The 14,643-nt window shown below is 40.5% G+C and overlaps 1 protein-coding gene across 6 annotated transcripts in view; it reads left to right on the forward strand.

Moving 5' to 3' along the window:
• Positions 1-14,643, forward strand: part of LOC111923362 (fatty acyl-CoA reductase 1-like) — a 121,495-nt gene that overhangs the window by 31,776 nt on the left and 75,076 nt on the right. Inside the window, exon 1 of one of the 6 annotated variants that reach the window (XM_086885125.1) lies at positions 13,068-13,320. The exons of the other annotated variants lie outside the window; for them this stretch is intronic. The gene's annotated coding sequence lies outside the window, so the exon portion shown is untranslated. Of the gene's footprint in view, positions 1-13,067; positions 13,321-14,643 lie in introns of those variants that run through there. 6 annotated transcript variants of the gene reach the window in all.

Consider the following 14,643-nt stretch of genomic DNA (forward strand, 5'->3'; position numbering starts at 1 on the left):
GAATCTTCCTGGTGAGGAAGGGGAATTGTCTCTTTGTTGCAAAGACCCATTTCCCTGGATGTGTAAAATAGCCAAAATAGGGAGGTACTGCCCACAGCTCTAAGTCTTTTGCAGCCCTAAATATTGCACATATTCATATTTGTGTTCTCTATTTCAAATCACATCTGTTTGCTCGCCACCTGGGGTTCTTCTTCATGCAGATCCACAATGACTGCCCCAACATTCAGATCCACTGCTCTGCTTGGCTTGGGGAAGCAGCAGGATGGGTTTGCTCCGAGCCTGTTACTTGGCTGGCTGAGGTGCTGCATTTCCCTTTTGCAAGGAGATTGCTGATAGATGGAGATATTTAAAAAAAGAGGGCTAAGGGGTAGTGTCAGCTAAGGGGACGTCTGTGCTGCACCTTAATCTGGCAGCACAGACACACAAACACGTGGCACGGTGTGAACTGAGAGCTTCAAAGGGACACTCAAAGTGTCAGCTGGCATGTGGGTTAAACAAGCAGTGTTAATTAATTGAGAAGCAGTAGTGTCTGGAGGGGATTTTAGCACTCCTGGTGCTGGAAGCAGCTTGATCACAGCTAGACCAGGTTATCCCTGCAGTCCTCTGATGCTTCAGGGTCATTTCAGGATGTTCTCCCTTGGGCTGCTGGTATGGATGCTACAAATGAAAGGGTTTAGTAAACACGTCTCTCTGTCTGTTTTGCTTTGGTGAGTATATCATGTCTTTAGAACACTGACAATGTTGGGATTGCCTTTGAGCATTTTTGTTTTGTTGTGGGAAGAAGGGATTGGTTTTTTTGTGTTGGGTTTGTTGTTTTCTTACACTGGTATTTTGGGTTTTTATTAGTAAAAACAAAGGATCTGATTTTAGTGTGTGACAGAAGAGCATTGTGTGAAGAGTGCTATTAAGAATGGTAGCTGCAGAATGATGTGTGCTTGTTGCTTTTTTTTGTTTTGAAAACAAACATGCCCCTCATCTCTAGCTGCAATCTGCTGATTCAGTTGAAGAATCAAGGTCAGCTTTCTTCTCTCTTTTTTTCTTTCTTCATGCGGTCTAGAAATATTGTAGAATATTCATTGTTCACTGCCAGAGAGCTTTGTGCTTTCCTTCTTAGCTCTGCAGTCACCCAGGACTTCTGGGTGCTTCCTGCTACTTCTGTTCCACACCCAATCACTTTTTGAGCTGAAGGAGGTAAAAGAGGCCTAATAGTTGGGAGAGAAGGAGGAAGGTTACAGGTATCCAGCCAGAGGAGGCAGGGTTGCCAGCAGCAAGGGGACAGATTGAGTTTATTTGTATTTGTGTGAAAAATTTTAAAACTGGCCAGTGACCCAATGGTCAACACAATGGTCACTCCCATGCAGTGACATGGGACTTGCCTTACCCTTCTCTGGGAGGGACTGCAGAGATTCACAGCAGAGAATGGCAGTAATTCAGTCCCTTTTGGTGACATCAGATTTCTGAAGAGCGCAGCTGGTGCTTGGCAAAACAAGTGCGTCCTCTGACAGGAAGAGTCAAAGACGTGCATGGAGGGAAGGCCCCTGGACCAAGGGGGGGAGATGAAGGTGTTACCTCCTTCTCTTCTCCAAGAGAAGGAAGTAACACCTTCTGTGCCACATAAGATGTCTTGGGCAACAAGGATTTCAAGTCCTCTCCCAATTAGGTGACTGTTGCAGTTGAAAACAAGCAAATCCACGCCTTTTTTTTTTTCCAGGTTGTTGTGAAAAAATGAGGAGGCTTTTCTGATGATGACAGTATGGTCAGGTGGTTTGGAGATAGGGCCTGAATCCTTGGCTCTGTGGGAAGGAGCAGTCCTTGACCAATTTCTGCATCAGAGGCAGGATTTTTCGAGTGTTGTGTCTTTTTACCATCTATTTACCTTGTGAGAGGACTGGGAAAGCATTGCTAATATTTGCAGTTACAGTTGAGAATTGTCCACGAATGGCTGTAAGATAAGAACTATTTTCCCTCATGAACTTCCTGGTCATTTGCAGCCTTTGTGGCAGGTGATGGGTGGCAACATAGCTGTTAGTTAGGGCAGCCAGATAGATGAGCAAATTTGGAAAGCTGCCCTGCCTGAACAGATGTTCCTTAGCACAGACAAGTTTGGAAAGCTCCTCTGAATGAAGAGTACAACCAGATTAGAGTGTTTAATAGCTCTGACTTTCCTGTCAGAGAAATCAATAATTTTGAGAATGGAAAACTATATGAAGTTACTTTTACTGTTGTTCTGATTTAATCAATGAGAAATACAAAAAGCACCCAGCTATGAAATAATTAAAAGTGACAGACTGTCACAGGATTTTATCCTATTTCTATCCCTTTCTAGACACAGCAAGAAGATTATTTTAATGAAGTAATGAGTATTTTACTTTGTAGTGATGTTTGGAGTAGAAAAGTTCCATGAAAGATTGAGAATATATGCTCTTGATGATTTCAGATGACATTGAAATGGTAAATATTGCACCATTCTGAAATAAGTCAATTTTTAAACTTTACAACATTTGAAGTATTTCTTTAAAAGCTGACTTTTTTTGTGTGTGTGTCTGAAAGTAGTTGTGAAAGCAATGCCTCGGTGACTTAAACATGCTGCTGCCACCCAAACCTTTGCAGTGAATTCTGACTCCAGCTCTCATCCCTTCTGTCCTGCAGATGTCTGTGTGTGGGTGTAACCTCAGCTCATGTGAGTGTGTTTTGCTGTCTTCAAATGTGCTTGCTAAACACCTGATCTGTGGAAGAGTTCCTTCTTTTTCTTATGAATTACAACAGAACTTTGTCATTTCTGTTGCTACCTTTGGTAGATTCTAAGCTTGAGAACAGAGGAGCAAGGTCCAATGGATTTACTCAAGGGTTAAACATTTATATAGTATCAGGATTTTTAAGGAGCTCCCTACTTAACTGTTCCCATATAAAACCACAAACAAACCTGGCCTTAAAGAAAAAATGTTCCCTTAACAGTGCCAAAAGTGTAAAACCAGTATTTTTAGTATATATGGGGTGACAGAGAAAAAGCCTGGTTCTTCAGTGCATGTGAGGACAGTCTGAGGCTTGTACAGGTTCTGGCAGTGGTTATCCAGCAAAATCTATTTCTAACTAGATGCCTTTCTGACTTGTGAATTAGAAAAACTCTAAGTCTAGGCTTGGATTAGATGGACTGATTGACTCAGAAGTGTTCCTAGGCTGCCTGTAGCTTAGCTCTGGGGGAAGAGTTTGGTGCCTCCAGGGCAGCTTCACTGGCAGTAAATGTCAGGCTTTTCAATCTTAATGAATTTCCAGGTGAATGCTATCAACCACTTATTTTGTATCTGTTATGTGTTCCCCCAGCATGTATCCTATGTTCTTCACTCTTCCATGCTTCCTGCCCCCTCCCTGGCCTTAATGCAGCATCAGTGCTTAATTCTGCACAGCACAGCAAGCTTCCCTTCCCAACTCTCAGCCAAATTCATCCCATCATCCCTCACTGAGGAGAGAGGCAGCCGAAGAACAGATTTGATGCTGTTTGAGTGATTTGAAGGAAACATTCTGATATATGCTCTAATATTACTTTTAAGACCTACAGATTTTTCTGTTGCCACTCTTAAGTTAGATGAAATCTATTTGTGCACCAGCTCTCTGGGAGTAGCAAGAGCTTCTCTGGGTAGGAAGAGCTACAGATAAGGGTATTTTTTAGATGGCATTAAGCATAATTCTGTCTGTGGTGTGTTAACCTGGACAGGTAAGGAAATCCTGTATCAGATGATGATGAAGTGTAGGTTGCACTTGAACAGCAATTTTTGTTGTTGCCTTTCTAAACTAACTCTGCTTTTGGGGAAATGATGGACAAGCCAAGTTCACACTGTGTGCAGCTGCACTGGCAATTTTGGCTGTTTCAGTTTTGAAGCTGGAAGGAGGAGGTTTTGCAAGTCTCAGCCTCTAAATCTACAGAATTGTCATACCTAATAGTGGAAAGTCATGAGTCATATTATCACCCTGTTCCATTTTCCTGCCTCCAAAGAGATCTAACACTTAGAATCTGGGTGCTTAATGATATCCTTTGAGGTTATTAACTTTGCAGGACAGGCTCTTTAACTGGTCATTCTGGTACAATTAGAAAATCAGTATTTCAAGTGCACAGAAAAATGCTTTTCTTTTCTGAGGACTCCTCAGGGGTCATTGCCTTTACTTGTCCTCCCTTAACCCATGAGTTTCTTTTAGTCCTCAGGAAGCTCACCCTTTCCTTTCCTCTCCTCTCACCATGTGGCCTTCTGCACACTGTTCACAGCTCCCTGGAGGACACAGCTGGTGTGTTAAACTGCTTGGTCAACAATGCCTTGTCCACTGCTTCTCACTCCAGATTTGTTCCTCCTTCATTTCTCTCTGGAATCCCTCCTTAGAACCATAGAATTGTAGAATATCCAGAGTTGAAAGGGACCCACAAGGACTTCCAGTTCAGCTCCTGGCCCTGCACAGACACCCCAACAGTCCCACCTGAGAGCATTGTCCAAACCCTCCCGGAGCTTTGGCAGCCTTGGGGCTGTGACCATTCCCTGGGGAGCCTGTTCAGTGCCCCAGCACCCTCTGGGGGAAAAACCTTTTCTGATATCCAGCCTAAACCTCCCTGCCACAGCTCCAGCCTGCAGGATGCAGTCTGATTTTGTCAATTGCCATAACAACTTCACCCAACAATTGCTCAGTATCTTCAGCAACTCCAACAGCTGTTTTCAGTTTCTCTATTTGAGCAGGTAAGAGCAAGGTTTTTCACATAGCTGGGCAGCAGCTAAAATTGTTTTGCATATGGTTTGTTAGAAGTTTCTTGCTTTACAGTGTTCCTATTACATCAGAGGGAATGCACCCAAACCTAGGTGCCATCCAAATTCCAGCCTTAATTACTAGGCACTGAGTGAAGGCTATAGAAGAATGAAATCCACCAGAGTTTATCTTTCCTGCTCCTTTTTTCCCCATTGATTGATGGGGAAATCACAGAGTGATTTCTGTCTCCTTTGGTCAGATTCCTTATTCTTTTATTAGATTAAGAATCTGAATTAAATACAGCACTATTTCTCTACTTTACAATGATGCAGTGAGCTGGAAACTGCTATGTACAGCTTAGATTAGAAAAGAATAATATGTGGGAGAAGTTAGTAAACATGATGAAGCTTTTTTGGATTTGACTTTGTGAAAGGATGTCCAGAAGGAGTGCAGTGACTAGAAATACAGTCCAGTTGTTGTTGAATCTAGTCTTCCAGAGGCCATTCTTGAACCAAAAGCCCTATCATGAAGTTAAAGTCATTATTGCAGTGCATGTTGTAATAAATACTGCCAGCTGTCGTGCACCTTTAACAGTTCTGAAAGTAGACGGGCATACCTTCCCTTATTCCTTAAGTGTGCTTTTATGTGGGAAAGTTAGAAGGTGAAAATCAAAAGCTGCAGGGTGGTATGAAATAACTTTCTTAGCAGCAAAGATGCATTTAGTGCATTTTAAAGTAAATTAATTCAAATCTACCACAGCTATTCAGGCAGCTGTATTATGGTACCATTTCTCTGCAGTCTTTTACAGAGAATACAAGAATTCTAAGTTTTAGTCATGCAGGTTTCCCACTTTACAGGGCTTTTAAATGTTGTGTCCTTTCTGGTTTGACTTAATGAAGAAACGTAGAAGAGGTCAGGCAGATGACCCAGGAAGCAGCATTACATTGAAAGTCCTTTACAGCTGCCTCTGGGAATGCTCTAGGGAAGCAACAGTTCCTCTATATTTATTTTAAAAGGGAAATATTTCAGAGCTAAGGGAAAAAGCACTCAGGGGAGAAGGAAAGAGATCTGCAAAAAAGGAGAAAAAAGCCCAGAGCAGCACAAGCATCATGGAAAGACAGAGAATTCTCAAGACAAGTAATAAATTTTTCACAAAAGAAAGACAAAACATATTTATCTTTTGGTGGTCAGGAAAATATTTTCCCCTGAAGAATTTCTCAAAACACCCTGTTCAAAAACAACTTCCTGATCAATACTTTTTTACTTTTGTTTTATTGTCACACCAGAACATCTTCAGTTAAACATATTATTTTATTTATATGGTATCTGAAATACTCATTCATCTCTAATAATTTCTCTGCTGTAAGTGCTGATTTATTTCTTACTTTTTGTACTCTTTTCTGTTCACCTTTTGGCCCTTTGTGGGGCTAGTGTCAGTAACAGTAAAGTAGTATTATATAGTCACTCTGCTCTTGCATATGAGACCTCAAAGTTAGGGGCCAAATACTTCTTACTCCTCCATATTTTCAGTGGGCAGAAAGAGGAGTGTCCAATAAGGAGAGTCAGTCTCTTTCCAGTTTTTTTTAATTTTTTTGTATTTTGGGCTGTCCACATTACTGACCTTGGGTGACAGCAGCAGCCAGAAGGAAGAGCACTTGCCTGTGCATGGAACAGAGCCTGTGCTCATCCCAGCTTCCCACAGAAACCTTCATGGAAATATCACTGGAGTAGTAAGATTACATTTGGGATTTTCAGTCTGATAAAACAACACTTCAGAAAGATGTCAAAATCTGCTCCTAGTCATTCTGTTGAATTCTGTTGAGAAGGAATAGAATAAGCCAGCTCACAGGCTGTGGCTTCCAGAGAGCAGAGACAAAGCCTTTTTTCCTGAATCAGTCTGCCTGCTTGGACACTCTCTGGTTTTAGTCATTCAGTAGCTATTTGGAAGCTTTCCCAATGCGGGATTTGGTTTTGGTTGTCATTAAGCAGGCAGTGTTCCCTCCATGAAAAGGGTTTGTTTTCTTGGGAGCAGGTTGAGGCAGAAGACTGAGACATCTCAGGAAAGCCTTTCTGGCCAATATAATTATTGGGCTCCATGGTAATCTATTGTTCAAAACCAGGAATTGTCATACTCAGAATCTAGGTGTTTGAATAGTACACTTAAAAAAAACAAGCTATAGAAAATTTGCATAACTCTGTGAAATTCAGTGGTTTTGTAAGTATTTTTATTTCTTTCTGGATAGAGTTCTTTATTTAGCTTTGAAAAATTAGCTACATGGAAAAAATAGCTGTATTTATGTCTATAATGTCTTGAGTTGTTCTTGCCTAAGCTACAGGATTATTTGTATTGAGTTTTGGAGTTGTTTTTTTTCATCATTTTCATTAGTGCTAATGAAGGCTGTTTTTAAGGCCTTTATTTGGAGATACTTACCAGAGGACAGCATACCATTTACAGCAAGCAAAACTGAACGCCAGCCCAGGAAAGAAACTAAACTTAAGCTCCCCTTCCCCCTTTTATGTGTTTTTCTTCTTCCTTGTCTTTTTTGAAGGAAAAATGTTATGAAATATGGTTACAATCAGAGTAATATGAAACACAGAATTACAGAAATACAGAATGGTTCATCTTTCACCTCTGGAAGTTTCTTTCTTCTTGCCCATCCTGAAGATAGTCTTGACATTTGCCTGCTATTGTCCATGGGTCTGTTCTCAGTCTCCATGGCACTCCCAAAATACCAGATTGTTTACTTCCAATGGCATTAACAAATTCATTCAGGCCCCTTGGATGCTTTCCATCCAGTGCCACACTCCATCTTCCTGTAGCCAGAGGTAACATTTTTCTCCCTCAGATTCCTCTATGAGACACAAGCACCTGACAAGTCTAGAGCACAGATTTACAAATTCATATTTTCTACACAGATGCAGCAGAAATTAAGAGATTTTCCTGTACTGAAGTTACAGTTTCTGTCAAAATACCTGTGAATGGATGTGAGGATTTAGGTAATTTAGCAGCAGAAAAAAAAAAGGAACTGATGGAACCCTGGTTTTCTCACATCTTATGCTTCAGTTTTTGGCATTTTTGCAAATAATGACTTATTCCCCTCAAACGGGGAAAAACCAGCTGTTACTTCATCATATTTTTTCAAAAGTTTTATTATACTGGAGTATGGGATCTGATTTGCCACAGTGCATGAACAAAGGGAAGAAGGCAAAATGGAGAAAAATCACAAGAGTGATAATTAGGAAAAGAAGACCTATTTCAAGTACTTTCACATACTGTATAAAAATATACAATTTAAAATGTATTTTAAATATAGAGACTTCCATGTGGAGCTGATCTGAAGCAGCATGAAAAATGGAGTTTCATTTGACCATCAAATTGTGGGAAACCTGAAGTGGTTTTAAAAAGGTTGTGAAGGTTTGGTTGGTTGGTTTTTTTTTGTTTTTTACTCCCAAGGTGAAAACTTTTACCTTAACCTCTTTTGAATTCTGACTACTTTTCCTTCTGTGATTGTGCAGTGCCAGGAAGTGCAGTGCCTGGAGTGTGTCCTGCCCTGTGATTCTCCAGCCTCTCTAACTGTTGTAACTGGTGATGCCCCACTCTGACAGAATGGATTTTATGAGCAACCTAAGAAAGTTTTTACTTTTTACACAGGCAATCCAAAGAAATTAAGGGTTCACAGGAGGTAATAAAATAAAATCCACCTTTGTGGTATGCTGGTGAGGAGGGGGGAAGACTGAGAAAAAGGCAGATGCTGCTCTGTGGTAAACAGAGAGGAGAAGCCCCCAAGCTGCTGAAATATGAAATGGAGATGAACCCAATATAGTTTCATGTGTTTAGGCATTGTGATGCTTCCCTGTGAGGGAGGACTGTAATTCTGTGCCTCATCTCGCTCTGATAACAGTCAGCAAATCAAAGAGAGTTTTTAAAGAACAGCTTAAACAAAAAGATTTGACTGGGAAAGATAAATGAGAAACAGTTTAATAGTTGAAGACATAGCAAGCACTGATTGAGAAGAAATGAGGAGGAGGAATAACTGGAGCTGATTTAAAACTTGGTGTTTCCTTTCCTCAGGGAATTCTCCTAACTTCAGCATTTATTTTTATGTTGGATAGAAATAATAATAATAATAAAAAACCCCTAATTTTTGTGCTAGAATGGAGGGTTATGAAAAATCTTGGTTTTCAGAAGGTTGGTGTGGGATTTTTTTTAAGGACCAATTTGACATTTTGTCTTCCCCCACCACTTCAGATGAGTCCTGGGAATGGCAATTCAGAGACATCTACATTGATCACTGTGAGCTGGGGTCATTGACCAAGCATTTTGCCCTGGTGAGTGATATTGATGCACCTCCTGCTCTGCATCCAGAGAGCTCTGGCATGGCAAGATTTTTTGTGAGGGTGTCCCTGTTGGAGGATACAGCCTGTCAGGAGGCACAACTGATAGTGATAATGGATTGTAGGTTGTGGCAACGGGGGAACATTGTCATGTTGTGTTTAAGAAATGGGGGAAGGTGGTACGCTCTCAAAGGAATGCCATGACATGTGTGGTGTTCTGGGTAGAAAATGGAAAATAAAATACATCTTTTCTGGAAGCTTATTGAGATGACAAGTAGGTTTTATAATGAGGGAGGAAAACAGGACATTTATGCAACCCTTTATACAGTGTATGTTTAATTCAGCTTTGCCACGACAATCTCCAGTTCAGCAGGTGTGCTTCATCCATTGGCTGTACAACAGCCATCAGCTGTTATTGTGCAACAAATACTTCTGTGAAAGGGGTATTTATTCATGTGGAATAGGATTTAATTTGGATGTGGTTTGTGTAATTTTTTTAGGGAGAAAAGGCCTCCATAGAAGCACAAATACTTTTTGTGTAATAAATAACAAAGTAAAGTAACAAAACTTTGTTGGGAGTCTCGAAAACACCTCCTCTAGGAGTCACAATAGCAGGGGGGAAAAAACCCAATTAGCTCACATGCTACAGAGATAATCAAAGTGTTACTTGATTAGTTTTCAGTCTGTGGGCTAAAGTGACTCCTGCAAGGAAAATGGAAATTACACTGGATTGGGTAGTAATGAAGTGCAGGCAGCTTGGAGCTGGTACCTCGATCCACAGCTGAGTTTGAGTGGTCCAGCATTCCATCAGATCTCTGAAGCCTCCTTGGAAACAAGGGCCCTTTCCTGGGTCTTGGAGCGAGGAGGTTCCCTGTACTGATGCCAGCAGACAAGAGACACACGGTGGGAATCACTGATCTCTCCTTTCAAGGTGTTTAATGCCCTTCTCTTCCACCTACCTCCCTGCAACAATGCCCTGGGAGTCAAGGGAGGCTGCTTTCAGTAGGAGGTTAGAAGCTGCTCAGTCCTTCTTCTTAGGATTGTGGTGTAAGGTCCTTACAGTAACAGCAGCAAGCTCTTCTTGTATATCTTGGCTATGTCAATATTGTCCTTGGTTAGTGGGAGGGCAGGTTGCATGAGTTAAACATACAGCTTTTCACTTGGACTTTACAATGGTTTTCAAGAAATTATGTTGGATATAGCTAAGTATATTCTCTATAGGGAAAGAAAGTGATTTTTATTTTTATCCTGTGTTTCTTCTGCTTCCTTGCTGAACTGAATAATTTTGCTCTAAGATAGGGCACAGGGAAGACTTACAGGGAAGATCTATTTGCTCTGATGTGTGGAGAAGAACATGGAAGCATTATATTAGGCTATTTCAGAGAAAACAAAGATACAGTAAACTCTGGAATAAAGGGGCTGTTCTTCCTAGGCACTTGGAAAAGAGTGCCAAATTGTTTTAATAGATTATACTATGTGCACAGTAGTTCTGCTCTTGCAGGCTGAAACCTGAGCTATGCTGGAGTTGTTCTGCAATAAAGTGACTTAACTTTCATTTCAGTTGAAAATGAAAGATGCTAAACCCATAGTGGAAAGAGCAGGGTATGTCTTCTAGAAATAGCTGTCAAACACAAATCTCACCTGCGCTATAATGTCATCTTATCTGTAGATGTTGCAATTATTTTTGTGTGTTTCGTGGGGTGCCATGATTGCATGTGTCCTTAGAGACATTTTATTTCCTAATAACTAATGGCTTCTACTGGAAACCTCACAGTACCTCCCTCATGGCAAACAGGAAGGAGTGGCTAGCTGATCCCCACACTATGCAATAAATGTTCCCATGTTACCTGAGAGTTTGGCTGACTTTCTGGACCAAACTAACTGCTTGCAGATAAACCTTGGTAACTGCTGATTTTTTTCAGGTGGGTTACATTCCTAAATCCTTGCCCTTAAGTGGTATTAGACTTCCTCTTCAATGTTGGGCTGGGATTTTCCCTTTCAAATGATCCCTGGTCCTCACTTCTCCACTACCAGCTGTGACTCTCTCATAGAAGGGATGGATTAAGGTTGATGGTGGCTATCAGGAGTTTCTTTATTCCTTCTTGCTTTGTGGCCATAAAGGTTCCTTCCATAAGTTTTGTAGGTTTTCCCAGTTCAGAAGACAAAACTGCGGGTTGGACTTAAAGGTCTTTCCCATTCTAAGCAAAGCTATGCTTCTATAAATAAGGGGAAAGAAAAGAAAGTCTTTGAAGGAGAATTAGCAGAGTATTGGCAAAACATACACAAAGAGATTGAGAGATAGTCTGAAATTATTTGAGGCATCATGCAAATCATGGGGAAAGTTGCTGTAACTTAGGATTGTTAAATAGTAGAACTGGAGTCCTTGCTGAAAAAGGGTGGATGAAATGTTCCTGTGGAGAGGTCAGTGTTTCACTGTGGGAAAGTTTTGGCAGTGATACAGAACCAGCAAATTCTTGCTCTTTCCTGCCCCTGCCTCATTCTACTGCTGCTTCACAACACCCTCAGCAGTTCTGACACAGCTCTTTCTCAAGCCACATCATAAACCAGTCCAGTGTATCTGTTTAATTCACAACATGATCCCACAAGATTTCTTTCTACACATGTAAAGGGACAAGAAAAATATGGCCTGGTTGATAAAGATAAGAATTTCTAGAAAACTTTAAAGTTACTGCCAAACCCTCTGTGTTTAAGCATAGTGCATTTTGGGTTTCATTAAAGAGAGCAGCAGAGGATTGGGATCTGTTTCTCCTGTGAATACACTGCATTGATTGTCTTCAGCTTGCTGTCATACCTGAAGAGTATTGAAATTAAGGCCTATGAATGTGCCTATTATGTATTATGTATGAATGTACACATTCAGTAAATTAATTGGCCCAGGCTCTGTCTTAGAGTTTAACTACAGGTAGTCTAAATCTGGAAGAATCAACCTGCTATAAGAAAGCTTTTCTGTAGTATAAAGATGATCTAAGAATTTCAGTATCACCTGTGGGCATTACTGTTTGGTATGGTGATTAGAGCTCCTAATGGCCGAGTTCATCATTTGACTTCTAGGTTAAAGTGTCACTTATCATAGATAAGCGTCTTCAACTTCTGTCACTGTTTCTAAGATCTACTTGTTGTATGAAATGCTTACATTAAGTTCTTTCTCTCCTGCTAAACAAAACCACTTTCTAATCTGAATTTGAATGCTGAAGTTTGCTGAAGGGCTTGAAAATCTGCAAAAATGACTGACTTTAATTTTTAAGAAATGGATCATCCTTTCTCCTTAGACTTGATCTCTTTATATTCTTTGAAGTTGTGGTACACAGGATCACCCTATTGCATTTATTCTTCATCCCCTCAGTTTGTATGTCTTGACGGCAACCATTTTATCCTGTGTTTCTAGGAGATTGCAGCTAGATCAAATAATTCCTGAGTAAGCATCATCTAAACAAGATTTTTTTTTTCTCCCAGCACAAATCACCTACCACCTCCTTCCTGTATCTGTGCTAAAACTTCCTTCTGTTAAAAGGCTCACGCTGCATCTCTGGACATGATTTCTGTCCCTTCTGGTCATTAAGGACTGTCTGTCTTGCAGGATATCTCTGCCATTCAGTTGTTAATATTCAGGTTTCTTAGCATGTGTTCAGTATAAGATCAAAGAGGAGGGATGTGATGGCAATCTCACAAAACTTACACTGGCTTCCTGTGCAAGTTAAGGCCACCTTGGTGCACTGTTAACTGTGGTTTCAAACACCCTTCTGATAAAACAGGCATCCTTGGGTTCTACTGTTTCTGTGGCTGCCACCTTCTTTCTCTTCTCATCCTGTTGGAAAGGGGTCAAGAAAGAGAATTGTCAACAATTTTAACAGAGAATCTCTGTAGGCTGTGAGTACTCAGCCAGGAAAAAATTTCAGGAAGCCAAATATGCTGAGTTGCAGGCTGTTTTGTACTGCTGGGGGAGGGGGGGGGAGGGAAATACGTTTTTCCTAAAATAGCATTTTGTGCTACAGAGATTTCAAGAACCAAAATTTTGACCAAACACCTCTCCTGCTTTTTTGTCTTTGCTCTCATGACAACAGAGAAGTTGTTTTATGCTATGAAACTGTAAAAAAAAAAAATTTTGCTGCTACCATGTACTAACATCTACTACTTTTCTAAGAGGTGTCGTTGAGTGGGAACCCTAATCTGTGTGCAGATTTTAGTAAATGTCTCTGTATTGCACGAAGTATCCTGCCTCGAAGAATACTCTTTGTCAAGGTCAGTGTATGTTTTGGCTGTTAATAACAAAACTTTTTTCTTTCTTGTGGCAAGCGTGGTGGGGTTACATGCTACTTTTTGTGTCCTTGCCCAACTGAGCTGTGTACTTTGGCAGCAACTTTCCAGGCTGGCAATCTGTGTGTACCTCACATCAGCCCTTCCTAATAGGACTCTTATCTGGACCTAAGATTAGCAGGAAGAAATCCAAGGTAAGGGATAGCCAGCAGATGTTACAGGGCTTGGAGAGTGTAGACGATAATGCAGTTGGTGACAAGCAAGAAGACCTTGTGCCTTTTGGCTGCTGTTCAGAAAAGCAGGGATTTGTAAAAGTTTAGTTGCTACACCAAGTCACTTAATGTTTATTTTCACAGTATCTCAAGGGTTTGGGCCGAGGGCAGACTGATCCTGTGATTGCACAGATCCAGGGAGCTAAGAGGACTGGCTGAAGATGAAGATCTTTTGTATTTCTGCTTGGCATAAATTAATTAAGAGAGGGAGATGTGGCTTGTTCTGAATATCAAAATTTAAAATACACAGAGAGGTTTAAGATAGAGTGTGCCTGCTTTGCATGTCTTAGTGTGATGGAGCTAAAAGCTCCAAAGCAGATTGCTGGTGCTTCAGAACTAGTAACGCTTGATATTTCTACCTTCAGACTGTGTCTCCAAGGTCATGAGGTCCTACAAAAGCTAAAGAGAGCATAATTTCTTGGGAAAATAAAAAATTATTAAGAAAAATTGAGTAATATGTTATTTTTTCTCAAATTATACTGATAAATCTTTAGATGGGTCCTAAATACTTTCACTTTGTCACATAGCAATTTCCTTTCCCTGCAAGAATGGGAAAGGCTTAAAAAAGAGAATAATCATGAGGCATATTTATTTCTGTGTGTTCTCTCTGTGGTCCATTAAGCTATGCTAATATACCAACTTCGTGTGGTCCTTTGAGTTTTCAGGGCATGCACATACTGTCCCTCCAGAAGCACTACCACCAGATAGGCTGCAGGGATTGACCCTGGAATGTTCCATAGTATTTGGCCTCCTGAGGCCTGTGAAGTCAGCACACAACACCTCATTTTCCAGTTTAAAATTATTTCAGAATTTCAACTGAGTCGACTTTAATAGGACCGTATGGGATTCCCTAGAAATAAGAAGTATTTATTTATTTTATTCTTTATTTTATAGATCATGCTAGGATGAGATTGGGGTGGGGGACACAGCATTGCAAACTTTGTGGGTATTTTTCTTTATCAGATAATTAAGAGTGTTAAATATATCAAAAAGTAATTAAAACCTTTATTCTCTACAAGAACATGGAAATTTTGAA

The sequence above is a fragment of the Cyanistes caeruleus genome, chromosome 4 (assembly GCF_971803275.1).
Source record: "Cyanistes caeruleus chromosome 4, bCyaCae1.hap1.1, whole genome shotgun sequence".
Taxonomy (NCBI): Eukaryota; Metazoa; Chordata; class Aves; order Passeriformes; family Paridae; genus Cyanistes; species Cyanistes caeruleus.